This window comes from Notolabrus celidotus, chromosome 1 (genome assembly GCF_009762535.1).
Source record: "Notolabrus celidotus isolate fNotCel1 chromosome 1, fNotCel1.pri, whole genome shotgun sequence".
Lineage (NCBI taxonomy): Eukaryota > Metazoa > Chordata > Actinopteri > Labriformes > Labridae > Notolabrus > Notolabrus celidotus.
Genome location: NC_048272.1, coordinates 17,144,355 through 17,162,861, shown reverse-complemented (window position 1 = coordinate 17,162,861; position 18,507 = coordinate 17,144,355). Strand labels below are relative to the sequence as shown.

The 18,507-nt window shown below is 40.7% G+C and overlaps 1 long non-coding RNA gene across 1 annotated transcript; it reads right to left on the bottom strand.

Moving 5' to 3' along the window:
* Positions 1 to 14: 14 nt before the first annotated feature.
* LOC117822799 lies at positions 15 to 17,320 on the bottom strand. The gene is made up of 3 exons (XR_004633249.1): positions 17,137 to 17,320; positions 16,643 to 16,803; positions 15 to 148 (listed from the first exon to the last, which is right to left on the bottom strand). It is a non-coding gene; the product is annotated as an uncharacterized LOC117822799 (long non-coding RNA).
* Positions 17,321 to 18,507: the final 1,187 nt, after the last annotated feature.

The following is an 18,507-nucleotide window of genomic DNA, read 5'->3' as shown; positions in this document are numbered from 1 at the left end:
TCGGCGTCCCCGTCCAGGGTCTTGTCTTCGTTGTCCCCGTCCAGCCCATCTTCTGGGCTTCCGTTGGCGCTCCACTCGTTGGACGCAATGGTGGCGGCTCCCCCTGGGCCCGACCCCGAGCCCCGATATCAAAGGATCTGTGGGAGATCTGTGAGATAAAGACACAAGTTTATTAGCTGTTTGTCAAACAATTAAAGGTTTAAAATCGATATGCTATGCACGAAATCCAAACTGCTTTAGCCAGAGCTGCTATAGAGCTTTTCTGTTGTCTCTATCTCTCAGTACCACTGTAGTAGCTATTGACAGGTTTACTTCTTATGACCTAGGGCCTTGTATTTTTAGATATAAGTCCACCACGCCATATTCATAATCCTTCCACGATGCAGACACTCCTGAGCTAATAAATCTGTACTGACTTGCATCTGAAAAATGTCTCTTACAAACTGACTTTTCAATCCTGTTTAATCGATAGACACTGACTGACTGAAAACTACAGAGCCAAGATGTTAAAGAAAATACTGGTTCAGAAAATCCTTGAGTGCACATGCACACTTTATCAGATTGAAAAACTTTCACCACCTGGTATCAAGCTGCAATCAGCCCTCAGTGAGTATCTTTTAATTGTCTCTGCTTAAATCACAACATATGCAGCTGGAATACCACTACGGAAGTTGACCAAGTGAAACATCTGAAGCTGTGCCTCAATTCAGGGGCTGCAGCCTTTGAAGGCTACATTTGAAGACCGAATGCATCACTGCAGCACGTCGAAGGCATACATAATGGACATAGTATCTGTGACCTCACCCATCTGTTTCTGAAGCACTGTTTTAAAGCCAATCATTGGTGGCAGCCATATTGGAAATGTTGAACTCAACATAACTGCTGTCGAGAGAGTGTGAAATAAAAAAGCGGGCTTTGAGCCTCCAAGCCATCAGCTACAGTGTTCCCGCCTGTGAGTCAAGTCAGCTGTGCCTCTCGTAATTGAAAACTCGTAATCTTAAAGTCATCGAAAATGCCGCGTTATGAAAAATTCAACATGTTCATTTCTGCTGTAAAGATCAGCTTTTTTGAATTTGTGTGTAAGTTTTTTCCTGTACTTCTGGGGCCAGCCTCAAGCGGACACTCGATAAACTGCAGTTTTTAACACTTGCCGCTTGGTTTCAGCTCAATAAGACAAACACATTGAATCTTGAAGTTACCTTTGAAATGTTGCTGATGGTTGCATTAGTTACGTGGCGCTAGCAGGGCTAGGTAGTAGCCACATTGGCCAGTCATCTAACTGTTTGCAAGATTGGTGCTGTGTGACGCCAGCGTACGGGCAGAGACGTAAACAGGTGGGCCAGACTGTCTCCGTTCAGTTTGGTTTGACCGGTCTACGAAGGCTGGGTCCTTCTAAGGCTGCAGTGCCTGGATTGGGACACAGCTTGAAGGCTGCAGTTTTTTTTTTTGACTTGGTTTAATGTGTGACTTAACACTTTCAATATGAAGCAGTCAAATGTTATGATTTAGCTTTGTATTTTTTTCATTTCCAAAAAGTGTCAACATAATCGCAGTAGGAGTTTTTCCCCTTATTTGTTCAACCTCATGTCTAGTTTTTAAAGTCAACACAATGTTATTTCCAGAAAAGAAAACATCACTCTTTAGTAGCTGCAGGTCATGTGCTACACTCCATCATAAATACATTAGACACAACAGTAAACATAAAGAGAACTGAGTCTCTCAATGAATTCAAAACTCATTCACATGTTGAGTCATCACTTTATAATGACACCCCAGCACCTGTCTGATCATTCCCAGTACGTTATTCTTGTGACACTCATGTGTGGAGGTAATCAGACAGGTATGTTGAAACCTGAAAAACTCTGGAGGTGTTTGTTCTGGATGAGCAGGTTTCATGAATCACTGAATAGTTTCCTCACAACACCTCCACCGCTGCTTTGCATACATAGTAACACTCTCTGAGATGTAACCATTTTAAAGCGAACACACTTTTAAATGTGTTCTGCTTTGAATTTATACTACTCAAGAATATTATGTTTCACTAGATGCAAATCGTATCTATAAAAAAAAGACATGGAGCAATAATTTGATAAATGCTGATTCTTCCTGTAACCTCTTTAACACCTTTCACACTGGTTAACCTTAATCCCTGCTAAATTTGTCCTCCGTTTTTCTTTTAAACTCTCATAAATTGAATTACTTGGGAAGCAACAAATACGTCTTAGAATAATGTGCATTTATGTAGGGCTTAATGAGAGATGCTTAAGACAAGGAATGTTATTCATCTTTAGGTCACAACTTTGGCTTTCTTTGACATTTTCTTTATTGCTGTCATTAAATTTGGATGAACAAACAATGTGAACCGTAATCATTACTATAATTTCCTATATTTTATGTCTGTGAAACGGCCAAATGAATTCAAGATATTCCATAAAACGAAGCTTAAGGACCTCACTAATCAGCACTGGCCTCAAAGAATTCTTGCGGTCTGGGAACTGTGTCCCGATGTGGTCGGCTTATGGCTGACTGCAGGCAAAGATCTTAAGTATTTTTCAAGCTGCCTTTTCAGCATTGTGTTGTTTCTCCAACGGCAGTCTATGAGGTAACCATGATCCTCCCTGGATGCTTGTGTTTCTGCTGCAGCATTTCTGCAGATGCAGACAGAAAATGAAGCATCATGGATACATCCAGAGAACGCCAAAATGATTGAATTATATCCACATTTAGATTTTATATGACAGTTGTGTGATACAGGATCTGTTTTCAGTTGTTTCCTCATTATAAGCCATATATCTGAACACTTTTATGATGTTTTGCACAGCTTCAGAGACAGATATTGTTACCAGCAGCTAAAAGTGAAACCTTTCAGTCTTTAAATGTGATTGGTACTTGCAAATGCATTTGGAAAATCTAAAAAGTATGAAAATGTCTATACAAATCAGTGGAACTCTTGTTCTTGAAGCCTATTGAGTGATTCTCCACAGTATAATAACACAAACACTGTGCAGACAACATTCTGAGAAGAGGGACAAAGTCTGCAGTATGACATAAAATCAAATGGAAGATAGTATATCATAAAAAGAGAGGCCTTTGTCTTCTGTTCTCCATTTATCTGTCAGTATTTGGAAAGATTCACACTTCATAATGGCTGCAGTTCCACCAAATCATCCAATAACCGCAAACTGGTGAAGAGGCAGAGGGGAGCTTTAGTGACGCTTCCTTTCCCTTGCTATCATCATTTCACTGGAAATATGAAACTTCAAAGTGAGATCCGTCACACAGATCCTGCAGCCACATTTCACCACACGCAACGTACGATGGGGAATTTATGGACGTCAATGACCCCCAAATGAGAGTTTGACAAATATCCACAAGTCAAGCTGCTAATTTTAGCAGGGAGGATATTGGTAATGGCGGAGCTTCGGCTGCAGGGTCATGGTGTTAAAACTCAACACTGAAACTGAGATCTCATCAGGAGCTCAAGTGATCCATCTCAGTGCGCACAGATCACACGGCTGGATCTCTCCCAGTGACCACAGACGTCATACGACTACAGTCAGAGCTGGTTTAATCGTATTCAGGCCGGCCAGTGTTTGAGTAATTGCATGATACTGATACAAAGACAACAACAAAAGTAAGAGAGAAAGTAAATATCTCAGTGAATAGAAATGAAGGAACTGAATGAAGAGGAAACTCAGTCTATTGTTTTTAGAGAAAACATTTCTTCACTCTCTGGTTCCAACTTTAGAAATCCAGAATTTTCATCTGTTCCTAGATGTCTTGAATTATTGTAAACATGATGACATTACTGTTTAGAGTTTTTATTGTTTTTGGACAAAAATGCTGTTTGAACTGCTGCAGCTGTGAACAACAAGCGCAGGCAGTTTGTGAGGCCAGCTGTGTTTTTTTTACTTCTTGCTATCTTTTATAATAGAATTTAGAAGACGAGTTAACTCAAAGAGTGAGCAGAGGAAAACTCGACAACAAGACGCTAATATTATGCTAACCCGCTATTTGGTCAAACTGTTTGTTTTCACATATTGTCCAACAACAGTGTCAGTCATGCCCCCGCCTGGTCTCTGAAGGACTGAAGCCTAAAGATGGTGGTCCCATTAGGGATGCGAATCGGAGACTGGTTCTAACTAGTTCAAGCCATCGAAATCATTTGCCTTTATGCGATATGATTCTTTTATCAATGCCTTCCACATACTTCTGAGAAGTAATCATGATGGACAGAAGACAGAAGTGGACCTAAGTGTGATTTCATTTAACGCAAAATGACGCTAACAGGGCACAATGTCCGTGGCTCTGGGATTTCAAACAATGGTGGAAACACCAGAAACATGCTGACGATTTGTCAACGTAGCATGGCTTAAAATATCCAGAGTGCTATGTGTTTGATGCTATAGGCTGCTGGTGTTATGGTATCAAGGGTGACCCTGTTATCAGCCAAATGCCTTTTGTTTTTTTAAGGCATGCTGTGTTTCTCATGAGTATATTTTGACTCTAAACACCAAACTAGGATGCATTTGGGAGGACTCTGTCCCTGTTTCAACAGCTGTTGAAATGTAAACAACCACCAACACATTTGGCTGAAAGACGCCAGTTAACACATTCAACAAGAAATCTACAGGAATTGATGAAGGAATCAGTAAAGAATTTGATTGATCATCTTTGTACCATGCCGTGTAAGTTTATGTAAAATGAATGGGCCCTAATGGGACGTCCTTATTTTTTTCGAGCCAACCTCAAGTGGACACTCTAGGAACTTCATTCCTCAGTGGCTTCATTTTTCAACATCACAAGTTGTTGCTACTCCAAAACTCAAAGTTATTCAGTTTATACCCATGCATGTACAAGCATCAGATGTCTGTGTATGAATGACAGCTGTCAGAATAACTCTAGGACCAAAACAGAATAATTCCAGGACCAAAATAGTAACCAGTGAGCTTTCTTTCTGTCGGTTCATTTACGAGTCATGGCTTCCAAAGTTTAAAAAAATTGTCATCATAGTGTGATGGACACTTTTGTCTGACGTTTTAATGTCCTTGTGATTAAACCAGAAAATATCTGAGCATTAATTCAAACAATTACTTGCAAAAGGAAAAGCCCATATTAACCATCGTTAAAAAGCTATTTCGACATCTCTCTGGCAGGCTGTCAGGACATTACTCATGAGGATATTCTCATTGTCTTGCTCCTAGCAGCTGCGTGTTGCTACATATTAAAAAATAAACAAAGAAATAAGTACAAAAGACTTAAACATATATATTGTAACCTTAAAATGCCTGTTCTTGCCTCAGCAGAGTTCAGCACTGCTGTCTGTGTGGTCTGCTGGGGAAATGTCTTTCAGGCAGCTCAAAGTATTTCATTAATGAATGCACAGGTGCTGCAGGGCCACAGCTTGAGTACAGGCAGAGTAATAATCATAGACAGAGAGAGAGAGGGACAGAGGGAGGGAAGGAGGGGCAGCAGATCTATTGTTTATCACCAATTATAGCAGAGAAAACACTGCAAACTGCGAGCCGTGAAGAGCAACAAGCTGCGTTCAGATCTGACGACCTCGCTGTGTTCATGAGAGAGCGTTCAAGAGAGGCTCTTCAGCGAGAGAGGGGCCTGAATTCCAGACATGTCCTTATTAAGAAAGGGCTGCGAGTGCTCACTGTTTCTCCTCCTGCCTCCCTTGTGTCAACCCAACGCCCTCCCTCCCCCCTCTCTCCCTCCCTCCCTCTCTCCTCCGCCTACCCCCCTTCCACCCGGCTCTCAGAACGTCTCTACCCAAATAAGGACAGGAGACCAGGGGATGCGTGTATGGGAGGAGTGGGTGGTGGGTGGGTTGGTGGTTGGTTGGAGAGCAGAGGGGGAGAAAAAGGGGGTGTGTTTGTGGGGTGAGGAGAGGGGGAAAGGGAGGGGGGTGTTGTCCAATTTAGGCGTCCACTTTGGGGTCTGGAAAACAGTGGGATTGTTCCAGCTGGAATGCAACATCAGCAGTGAACACGCTGCCGCTTTGTGACGCCCCGAGCTCGGACGAGAGGCAGGGCTTTGTCAGAGGAGCAATTTTTTTTTTCAGCACATCCTCTTATTGGAGTCACAGGATTCACAATCGGGACAATAGTCATGACTTCATGATAAAAGTTAGCAATAAATAAAGCTGCTTGGACAGCTTTATGGACTTGAACTCAACAGGAAAATCACCAATTGCAACAAGTTCTTATGAAAAGTGTCCAGATGGAAAGCCTTAGGGATTCAATCCTCAAACATGATTTACTACCAGCGCGTCATTTCAGAATAAAATCTTTTGTAATCAACATGTTGAAAAAATTAGAGCAGCTGTTACAAACACAGAATCATGCTCCTCTGAGCCAAGTCTGGGTGAAAACCTCACGACATGTGAGTCACACTAAGGCTGCCACAAAGGATTATTTCTACTAATCTGGCATTATTTGAATGATTAATCAGTTACTTATTTGTGCATTCAACGCCAGAAAGTTATGAAAAGTGCTCATCACAATTTCCTAGGGCAAAAGAAACATTTTATTGTTTTCAGTGAACCAAGAGCTCAGGAGAAGAAGAATTTCATCGCAAATTGACAAAAGCTGCAAAAAACAAACATCTGTTGCTGCAAATGTTTTTTTGCTTTAAAAATCTATGAATGATGCATCCATTTGCAAAAATATGTGGCGTTTGATTTATTTAATTGATCCATAAATGAATCACTGCAGCTAAAACAACAGTTTAAGAAAAACTACATGCAGCACACTGCATGTGAACACATTTAGTCCAATAACCAGACCAAAAATAATTCAACAGAAATTAAATCTGCTATTATTTTTATAATCTCTTAATCATTTAAGTCATTTTTCAAGGAAAAGGGCAAAATAATCTCCAGGTTCAGCTCCTCCTTTGTGAGGATTTGCTACTTCTTTTGGATTTTATGATACTGAATAAAAATGTTCCACCTTTGGGCTGGTGAGCAAACTCAATGACGACTACTTTAAAAGTCATGCAAGACATTTTGCTTTGATATATATTTTTCTATTTTTCATCACTTCAACTTTCTTCCTCTGTTGCACAAACCAGTGTTTGAACTCCTTCAGACTGTTGACAGACAAGAGGAGTCGTTGAACAGTCTTGATAGAATGATAACACTGCTCTTATATTTATGTCAAATTCAGGGACAACACCTCCCCTCCCACTCACTGAGAGTCAGACAGCAACGTGCTGCAGAATTCCTGTGCAGCAGGAAAATGCTGCAGAACTATGCAGCCGCACATTCATTCAAATGGCACCATTCATACACCAGAATCCCTCTCCCTATTTTTCCCAGCCCTGCTTGCAGCGATCACATTGCAGTCTGTTTGCAGCAATCGGCTTATCTCTGCTCCGACTCTGTCTATGAACCAAGGAGAGATTATCAGCACTGCACTGCGTTTCCTTCTCTCTTTTTTGCCCCTAGACAAGAGTGTGTGCGGTGAAATGTCCCGATGAATTCCTGTAATTCTACTGAGTCACTCTCAGGCTGCCGGGTCACATGGAGGAGCGCTAGCGGTGTACAGTCTGAATCAGGAGAGGGATTCCATCACAGGCGTTTGTTTAAGTGTGCCACAGAATGAAGGAAATCCCTTACAAACACCTACAGGCAGGAAAACAAACAGAGGCAGCACCACTAATGACAAGAGGACACGGCATGATATCCAGGAGACACAAACACTGATTCATCCACAAAAAGCAAAGCAAGCATTTCTTAAATCCTTCATTTTATCTCCGACTGAACATGAGCTCATCTCAGTCCTCAACCAGCTGGGTTTCTACTCAGGCAGAGGAATCTGAAGACGAGACCTTGAGTCAAAATTTCTCTGTCATGTCTCAGATTTTTATGGCCTGATGGCAATTGCTCTCCTTCATGCAAACGGTGAGAAAGGAACATTCACAGAAACGACCAAACAGGATGGATTAAAAAAATATATCCGGAGACTAAACATCCCACCATGAGAGCCATGCGAGCCCATTGAGCTCAGACAGTAAGAAATACAGTGTACAGTAAGCCTGATAAGTTTTACGCTCTCTCTGTTCATTGTATCATTTCATCCTGAAGACCTGCTTATGTGTTCCTAAATCCAACTAAGACTTCTCAAAGCAGCTGGGTTTAACACAAACTGTCTCCATTCGGTGAAACAAATGAGTAACATAAATACTTTCAGTGATTTAAGAGAGCCTGGCCTGGTCGCATTAAAACATGACCCTTTTTGATGTTACTCATTAAAAGGTTGTAAATGCTGTCTAAAGGCAACCAAACAAACAATTATGTGTTTTTTTCTCAGGGTATCTCAAACAACCCTGATGCATTGTGGGACAAAGGGTAGGTAGCATCAGAAAAAAAAATGACTGAAGTGGCCACGGTCGTTAAGTTCGTGGTTCGAAGGGTTGAGTCACATCGTTAGTGTTTGACAGAAAACTCATCTGAACTTTAAAGTCATATCCTCAATTGTTTCCATAAATGAAAAAAGCCTGTTTGGTCAAGCTACAACCACTGCTAGCATCATGAGCTAACAGGTTCTGTCGCCAAAGTCCAAAAGTAAAGTTGATTAAGTAGTTCCATAAACCTCTAAAAAAAACAGTAAAAAGTTGCTCATAAATACTGCATTGACAACTGAGAAGAAACAACGTGAGAAGTTGTCCGCCAGCTCCTAAAAGATAGCATGCTCCGACGCTGCCAGGTGCTACAACATGCCATCTTCCCCACCCCCGAAATCTGATTTGACACCCCAGGTGTCACCCCTATTTGACTGGTCAGGGTCACTTGTGTAAAAATCAAGTATTTGGACTGTGTTTGAACAGGCTGCTCGTAGTTGTATCTGATTTCTAGTAGCACAGTTTCTTTAAATAGTCAGTCAACACTAAACAGTCAGAGTACTTTGAGTCATGGCTTTGGACAACATTTTCTTTGGAAGTCCTTAAAAATGAGGCTAGAAGATTTATATATTTTTGTGAAGTTGAACAAACACAAATACCTGTGTTTATACGCTAATGTAAGTAGTTTTGGTTGATATGATTAGTGGAGACAGAAAGAGTAAATAAATGTTATTTCATTGTTCCAAGCGGCAACCTCCGGTCTCAATATATGAAGCCCATGTGGAAGTGTTATAAACTGCAGTACAGGAAACCACATACACATCCATTAAAAAGATGATCTTTTCAGCAATAATAAACATGTTTACAGCCTGGATCAAAAAACGGGTTCATTCTGAAGAGCTAATTTCTCTATTGGCAAACTGTACGGGAGGGTGAATTTTTTTATAACCCGACAGTTCAGAAGATATAAAGATTACGAGTTTTGCGCAAATAAGGACATGACTGACTTGACTGACAGGCCGGAACACTGTAGCTGTTGGCTAGGAGGCTCAAACCCCGCCTATTTACCTCACACTAGCTCGACAGAAGTTAGGTTTCATTCAGGATATCCAATATGGCTCCTGCCGACGATTGGCTTTAAAACAGCGCTTCAGAAACAGATGGGTGACTTCACGGATACTACGTCCATGAATTGTACAGGCTATGATTGTTCATGTGTGCACACAAACTTAACACTACTCCTGCATAAGTCAGTACTCCAGTTGGGCCACTCCGGTCGAAGAAGTCTAGACATCAGAATACATTTCAGAGTGTTCCATGAGCAGCTAAAAACTCCTTACAGTTGCTTTAAAGTTGCGGGATTTAAAACCAAAACAATGATCTGAAAGATGCTAAAATTCTCTGTGAAGCTCACAAGATATTCCCCACAGCCATTAGAGGGGCTGATTATTGCAGCTTTATAATAAAATCAAAATAACATCTTAAAGAAATGTGTTACTGGTTTGGATTCATCTTTCTTCTTATCACAGTGATGTTTGGTCAGTGTGGGAAAATCAGCCTCTCTTCTGTCACTCCCATCATCATGACTCAATACTCCTGACTCATGTTCACAGCAGATTGGTAACAGATTTAACTAAGTGCCTTGTACTGATCATCTTTTAACCCTGCTGTGTTTGCAAACCCCTCTATTACTCCACATTTGCATTATGCATTGTATATACTCCTTTTTTGTTTGTACACCAACACTCGACAGGATGTGTTTGGGTCTTTAGAGAAGCAGCCTTTGTCAAGTTGCTGTGGTAGTTGGGAGACTTGTTGGCAGTGAACAGGCCCCAGCTGGCAGCCAAAAGCCCCCCCTGCTCAGCTGAGAGTAAAACACACCTCCATCCAACTTCACTTTTAGACACAAAAATAAACCCACGGCCTAAAGACTCCTTCACATGAGGAACCACACGGACTAGTTAAGGTTGAGGGGCGCTCACAGATGTAAAGTGAGACCCCCCCCCCCCCCCCCCCCCCCCTCCTCCTCTTCGTCTCACAAGCACACACCAACAGCCACACAAACACACACTTGTCAGGGGGAAACAACAGGACTTGGTGGCAGAAGGAGCAGCTGCTCTCTAAGGTCAGATTACAGATAAAGAAAACATTTTAGGTTGCAGGCAAGGAGAGCTGCATTTGGAGAAGGACTAAAACGCTGCTTTTCTCCTTTTGACATGCACAAAGACGTACTCAGGGGAAATAAACATTTAAAAGTGTTAGTGCTGCTTATTACAGGTGATTAACTTAATGTGAGGAGTGTCTGCAGCCTTCCTCAGGGTCATAAAGGCAGGAGCCCCATCTTTCTAGAGAAACTAGTCTCCTCTCCTCTCCTCTCCTCTCCTCTCCTCTCCTCTCCTCTCCTCTCATCTCCTCTCCTCTCCTCTCAGCACCTCATCTTCACTCCATCTCTCCTAGCCTCTCTTCTGTCTGTGTTTGGCCCTAATAAATTCTCTGCAGCTCCTCCAATAACTTCCTCCTACTTCCTATCTGGCACGGCGCTCAGGAAACAATCAGAGCTGAGAGTGAGAGGAGGAGGAGGAGGGGAAAGGAGGAGGAGGGCTGTGCAGCCAACGGCTCACACGGCAAGAGGCAGAGAGAAAAGTCAAGACACACATGAACACAAACACACACACCACATGCAACCATGTCAAGTAAACATCTGCAGTTTGGTACCAGCTGCATGCCCAAGAAAAACAAAAACACTCATGCAAACATCTCGAAAGAACAAAAATGGGCACAGATAATCCGAGTTGGACTTATTCTTTAAACATTTAAATATCCACCGTGACTGACTCTTGTTTGTTGTTTTTTTACAAATAAATCACACAGTGTGGAAGCAGGCTAACCCACCATGATTTAAGAAAAGGTTACTTGTTTCCTAAATGAGTCACAGCCAGACTCAGGTGGATTAATGAGTATCAAAAGTCGAGTCAGAGCATGAACATAAAGTCTGATTCATCCATCCATCAGTCTATTTTTACACAAGCTTTCTATGTGGTCTACCTTGAATTATAACACTTGCAGATAATTAATCCTGAACCAGCTGAAAAGAGGGAAAGACTGACACAAAACAGAGCCAGTGTGCCAGAGAGCTTCTTTTTTTTTTTTTTACAGCCTGAATCAGCATTTTAATCGGAAATTTTCCAGCAAACGTAGCGGAGAAGCCATTCAGGCCTGAATTGGTCATTTTGTGGCGAGGCGAGCGGTTTGAAGCCATAATCTGTGAAACCTTTAAGACATGCAGAACTCTGCAGCAGAATGCACCCGCCAATAACTCATCTAACCAAAGAAAATGTGGAACAAGGCATTAAAAGCAGGAACGGCTTTGATGGTGGACATATAGAGGGGATTTACACAAAGAAAAACGTGTGATTCCACATAAAGACATAAACGTGTTGCTCTCTATAGACTCTCTGACGAACACCTGTGTTGTTTTATATTAGGAGCAACCAAAACTCTGGGCTGGTGAAGGATCATCCCCCAACCCAAAACACTCTGAGCGCAGGGATTAAAGGGGTTTCACATGAGTGCCCTTGGGTCACTGGAGCTCCAGTGAGACACACACTAACACACTCACACACACACACACACACACATACGTCTCTGAAACACCAGACAAACCCAGTGCGAGTCTGAGCCTCCTGTTATCTCTAAATAAGAAGCTGGAGAAGACACGAAAACTGGCACACACACTCTCCCAGACGTTTCTAACTCTTCTTCCTCCTTATGGTAGATTTATGTGTTTCATGGCTGCCAAAAGTTGGTCGCTGGAAAACGAGAAACGTTCAGTAACTTGGGGACAGCTGACACAAAGAGTACACTGTTCTAGGCCACTCCCCGGCTCCTCCCCTGAGCTGAGTCCAAATAGGAGGCCAGGAAGCTTATCTGTTAAAACCTCATGGTTTGGAGGATATGTAAACATGTGCAGTGCATTAACGTGAATACAATGTTGATAAATGTTTGACTGGGGAATCTGAGAGTGAAGGAAGTGTTTCGTGTTAAAGCAGTTTTTTATTGACTGAGTTAATTAAAGTTCCTGGGAGGACTTTCCAGCTGATTATGAAACAGACTAAAATTAAAACTGATGCCTCTTCATGAGCTACAAAAGTAAACAATGTCATCGGCATATAGATTGATTATTTTCATGTTTTCAGTGCCTTAAGTTGCTGCCATGCGGTAGGTGTCAGACAAAGGGGTTAACAGCACGCCGCAGAGACAGTTTTTAATACGACAGATGAGTGACAGCTAAAAATAAGCGGGATGAGATTTTTTGTTGAACAACTACTCACACGTACAAGACACATCAGCCAAATTCAACACAAGAAGTTCCTTACTGGAGCTTTAAGTACGATACTGGTTAGTTTTTACTGGAATAAGTATTTTGTACAAAAGAAAAATAAGATAAAACATCAAAGTTCACACAATTGACAGCCTTCACCATCAAAACAGTGGAAAAAAAATATGAACTAGCAGAACAGCAGATTTAAAGCGGTAGTTCACAGAGTTTGTCACCTTTGCTTAATTGCTCCACAGCAGCGTGTTGAAAGTTGACCCATTGTGATTCCTCCTTTAAATGCGGCTCACAGATGTGTTGTGTGTTGTGTGCCCATCATATCCTGCGATTCTTTGCGCACCACTTCAAACAATATTGTGGACTCTCAAACAGTCAATAAGATAAGATAAGATATACTTTATTTGTCCCCCGTTGGGAGAAATTCTTTTGTTACAGCAGCTTACAACATGGGACAGGGGAATACAATTAACATACTATTAAGTAAAAGTATTTGTTTTCAACTAAGTAGCGAGCTGAAATGTTAAAAACACAGACGCCTTGAAACTTGAGATTGTTGCTAATGATTGTTGGTGATGAGGTCAAGTTAAATGATGCTAGTTGGGGCACCGTTGGCCCGAAGGTCTAAGCACGCGCCCCATATACAGAGGCTGTAGCCCTCATCACAGAGGTTGCAGGTTCGATTCCAGCCTCGACCATCTCCTGCATGTCCTCCCCAACTCTCTGCTACCCACATTTCCTGTCTTTCTTCAGCTGTCCTGTCCATTAAATGTGAAAATCCCCCCAAAAAATAACTTTAAAAAAATGTTAAATGATGCTAGCTAGTTAGCCAGCTCACTGCCTACATCTAGGCGACAGGGGCAGTGCTATGCAACGCCAGTGTAAGAGTGGGAAGAGCTAGTGACGTGAACAGGAAAATCCTCCATGGACCAGATGCTCTTATTTTAGCCTGAGCAGTCAGTCTTGAGCTGGTTATCAAGACTGGGTCCTTTCCCTGAACTGGGACACATCTATAAAATCCTAGCCTAGACACTTCATATTACATGACTGTCGCATCATATTTCTTTACCACATCTGACTCTGAGTTTTAGCTTCATTTGGATTATTATCTCTTTATCTTGTACATTGTCTCTGCCAACATTGTTGAGTTTTGCACACTGCCTTGGAGACACCTTGCATATCTCTGTACAAATGTTATAACTATTTCATATTCCAAAGCCAATATATGACACATTTATATCTCCAAAAAATAGTGAATATAATTTGAACCCTTTTTTTTAAGGTGTCTGGACAGAGGAGTACTGCTTCCTGTTTTCTACTCTATTTTCAAATGTATTGTAACAAAAAATCCCCAAAAGGCCTGTCTGTCATCATGAATATGTTTGTCATGGGTGTGTATCAGCTGTAAAGAGGAGTTTAGTTGGTGCTAGGAGATGCTTGAATTTTGCATGTATGTATTTTGTGGCATCTCTGCTGAAACAGCTCTTGATTAACTCCATTATTTCACCTAACCTCTACTTGCTAACCTCAAGCTGCACATTGTTTTCCAGATTGTCATTAATGCCCTCCGCTGAGCACTGCAGGCTCTTCTCTGAGGCCCTCTGTGTGCTCTCCACGCAGACATAAGTACTGTTTGTTCAGATCCTGGCTGACAGAGGGGCAAGTGTCCACCATTTGGACGAGCACTTGTGGGGATGGTGCTAAAAAGCAAACCAACGTCTGCACAAATGGGCAGAAGCTCATTAGCCGCTCTTCTGAGGGTTTTGACACAAACGGGTGAAGCTGCTGCTGAGAGCTGCAGCCAAGTAAACACACCGCAGCAGAGTGAAAGAAGAAACACACAACCGATCTGAGATAACCTGCAGTGTCTGGACAGTTTCTGATTCAATATAATGTTTAAAAAAATCTAACACATCAGAGGATAATAGACTTTTATAAGAGAACATGTTCTCATTAAGACTTCCCTCTGATAAAGTGCCTGAAGGCACACAGCTGGAGAGAAAAAAAAGAGAAGCGGACACTTTAAGGGGATATTACCCCAAGTAATCTAATTGACCTCCATGACATGGGTGAAGTTGTAAAACTTTCCCCTCGCATTTAAGTCTCACACGAGCTCCAGCAGAGAACATGTGAAATCCACAACGGCTGAGAAACATAAAGTGAGGAGGGAAAAAAAGGAGCACATTGTGCACGGGGAGGCCTGATGTGTTCATGCTGCTTAAAAACAATGAGGAGAGAATCTGTCGGAGCAGCAGAATGCTTAATCCTTTCCAGATTTACCCATCAGCATCAAAATCTATTATTAGGCATCTTGGCGGGGTCTCATTTACCAAGGACACATTGTTTGGTTGTACTGGTTTGGTTTTTTCATTTCAGAACATCATTTCCATATGTGAACAGAAAGAAGCTCTCGAGAAAGACTGAGAAGGTTGATTTTAAGCATTTTAACCTCGACATTACTAGACAGACAGAGGAGAAAACTCTTCAAAATGTTATCTGAGCAATTTATTTATCATCGGAAGATTAAAGCTCCAACAGACAAGTCAAATCCATCCTGAAGTCTGTTCAATTCAAAGGTGTAAAAGAATAAAATATCACTGTGTTGTGAAGCCGTTTCTAGAAAACATGCAGACATTTTTAAAATCAAGAGAGTTATTTTGATTAATAAGTGTGAGGAATGTTGCAGCAGTAAAACAGACAGTAATATACAGACTACAGCTTCACAGAAACACCAACGGGTTATTCTGCTTACTGAGGCGAACCTGACAGACTGCATTCTGTTGTTCAGTCAAACCTGTTGACTGGCAGTGATTTCACTCCGCAGCTCATATGACTGCTCAAATTTAGGATGAAGGAGGTGCTAACATGTCCTTTTCCTTTTTTTTAAATACATATTTCACAAGCTACAACATTTGGTGTGAGGCTCGGTCAGTGTGAGACTAAATCCCCCCCCCCACCCTCAGGCTCAGCCTGAACAAACAGGCAGAGAGCAGGTGTAGTCTGAGGTGGCCCTCTTTGAATTATACAATTAGCTGGCCTACATATCCATGCATCGCAAATCCTCACCTATGAATTATGTTCTTAGGAGGACTTTGCAGAGAATAAACACGTGCAACGTTTGTCTGCACTAAAGGAAAAAGTAAAGAGGGAATAAAACTAAGACAGTTTTCATCCAAACAGAAGTGATTATAATTTTAAAAATCTGTATAATTGATGTAGTAGTAGTTGAAATGGAGCATCTATAAAAAATCGTATTTCTTTTCTCACATAAAACAAATATTTTTCAGATTTTTTCTTATAGATTGATGATTTCTTCAGGGTTGATAAGCAGGGATTTTCTTTTTGAAAATGAATTTATTTTTTATTTCTATGCATATTTTTAGAATCAGTAAATAAACTGGAACAGCTTTGGTACTTGTTAGTAAAACTTTTCATAATCCTGATGATGTAACACAAATTATTTTTGGTATGCACAAGTGTACTTCGAGGTTGTTCAGTCACTTTCCGCCACAACTCTTCTCGTGTTGTGTTTTTGTGCATTCACTGTTTCTTTCTTTAAAGCTAAGAAACTACATCCTGCACTTTTTAAATGAAAGTCTATTCCCAAAGAAAATGTTAGTTTCAGATTTATGTAAAACATGGGGTTTCCTAATCCAAACATGTGAGCAAATAGTGCCTAAATTAGGATTATCTTTACTTAGTGACTCTTGATTAACAGATTTTATAAGATCAACATGTAGTGTAAATTGTTTGTTTTAAACATTGTTGTGTTTTTCATGGATTAAAAGTTAATTTCCCATGAAGAGAAATTCAACAAAGTAAGATAAATACATGCTGCTTCATTTCTTGTTATTATTTGTTCATTTCTGTAAACAGTAAACCTTTCAGTCATGTCTCAGTCTGCTGCTGAGCTACAAACACTGCTTCATTTGCTGACAAATCAAGAACTTCTCCTACCTTTTGGGATGCAGAGGTCCAAACCAGACTGAAGTTGTGTATTCCTCCAAATGCTTTTTGTTTGTCTGTCTCTCTCTCTCTCTCTCTCTTTTTAGCCTGTAGGTAAACCTGCAGCAGTCCTCCGGAGGAACCAGGCTGGAAGAGTGTGATCCAGGTATGAACTGAGCGAGACACAAAACAAACATACTGGCTTCAGTCCTGTGCTGTCAAAAGAGCAGCTTTGTGTTTTATTTAATACAGGGAGTCAATGAGCGGGGCTACCGGTGTAAAATCTGATTGTACAGAGGCTGTCAGAGATATCCCTGCACAGTGGGAAAGTCACACACAATAGACTATCAATCTGCAAATGTTTTCTTCCCTCCCAACGCGGGGAGCTGAGCGGAAAAATGTAAAAAATGACAATGATCTGAAAACTTCACCCGAGACAAGCGGCGTGAAAAAAGTGCCCAGAAAAGAGGTCCAAACAGTAAGAGGAACTTTAGAGGAGAACTTACCTTTTTTTCTTCTCAAAGTCACCTTTTTCCTCCTCAAAGACAGCAGCGGCTCACTTTGACTTAGTTTGTTAAAATTTGGCGCCTTGTTGTTTTCCGTAATATTTCTCAGAGGTTTGACAGTATAAGTGGAATGTTAAGTATGACTTTGGTATGAAATCAACGCACTACACTGGAAAACGAAGGGGGAGGGAGAGAGAAGACTTGCAAGGAGGAGCCATCGGTGCGCGTCAATCAACAAGCGCGGGGGGCGGGGACTTCACATCAGGCCACGCCCACCAGAAACCCAGCAGACACTGAGCTCCACAAAACCAGACCACTTATCTTAAACCTCTATAACACAGATAAATCCTGCTTAGATTTAGAGTATAACTAAAAAGATCAACTGTGATCATATTTTATTATAAAATACTGAAACTTTCATTGTATTTTTACTTTTCATCCAACGTGAAGCCAAAAAACAGTCCAAACCTTTATTTATTCATCATGGTAAAGATTATAATGGAGACCTTGAGTTGGTTTATAGCAGTATTGAGCAAACATATTACAGTCTTGCATAAAAATCTCTGTTAAAGTTATGAAGCATTAGCAGAGAAAAATATTAAAAGTCTTGAAGTATATGTTTTAACCTCAGCCAGTGAGATTTATCTTCATCTTTCAAGTTTGCCTAAAAATGCTTGATTCTGATTGGTCATAACATATCACATTCCATAACAACAGCCTGACAGTTCTTGATAGCAGACTGTTGCTATGTAGAGCAAATTGTTTATATTTTGGTTTGTATATTAGCTGTATTTTATTAAATTAGATAAATAATTTAAATTTACTTAAACTCTCTGCAAAGTTACCTTGAAGGTTAAGCCTGCAAATAAATTATAACTAATCAACTATATTACTATCTATGTAATGATTTAAATTTTTGTTATGATTTAGCAGAATTAAAACTGAGCTGCCTTTTAAAACTGAATTAAAACAAGAAGCAATTGATGCAAATTTATGTGTATTGAGTACAAAGGTTTCAGACTTTGTTAGAATATTTCAGATACGATAAAATCTTACAGATTTATACGACATTTATTAGATTTATTGTACTTATTTGAGCTTCTTGCTATGCCTGTTATGATCATATTCGTGCTTAGAGTTTGCTCTTTGAAAAGCAAAACAAACCTTTAGGTTGATGAATACTTAGATGTGAGATATTTAACAACTGAGGCAACATCATCAGACATTATAACCACCACTATTGATATTTGATGATTAATGATCATATCAAATACCTGAAAAGTGTCATTTTAAAGTGGAGCCTTTTCTTTGTGTTCTGACCATTCTTAAGTTTTTTTAATAACCCCAGGACAGGACAGGACATTTCCATTC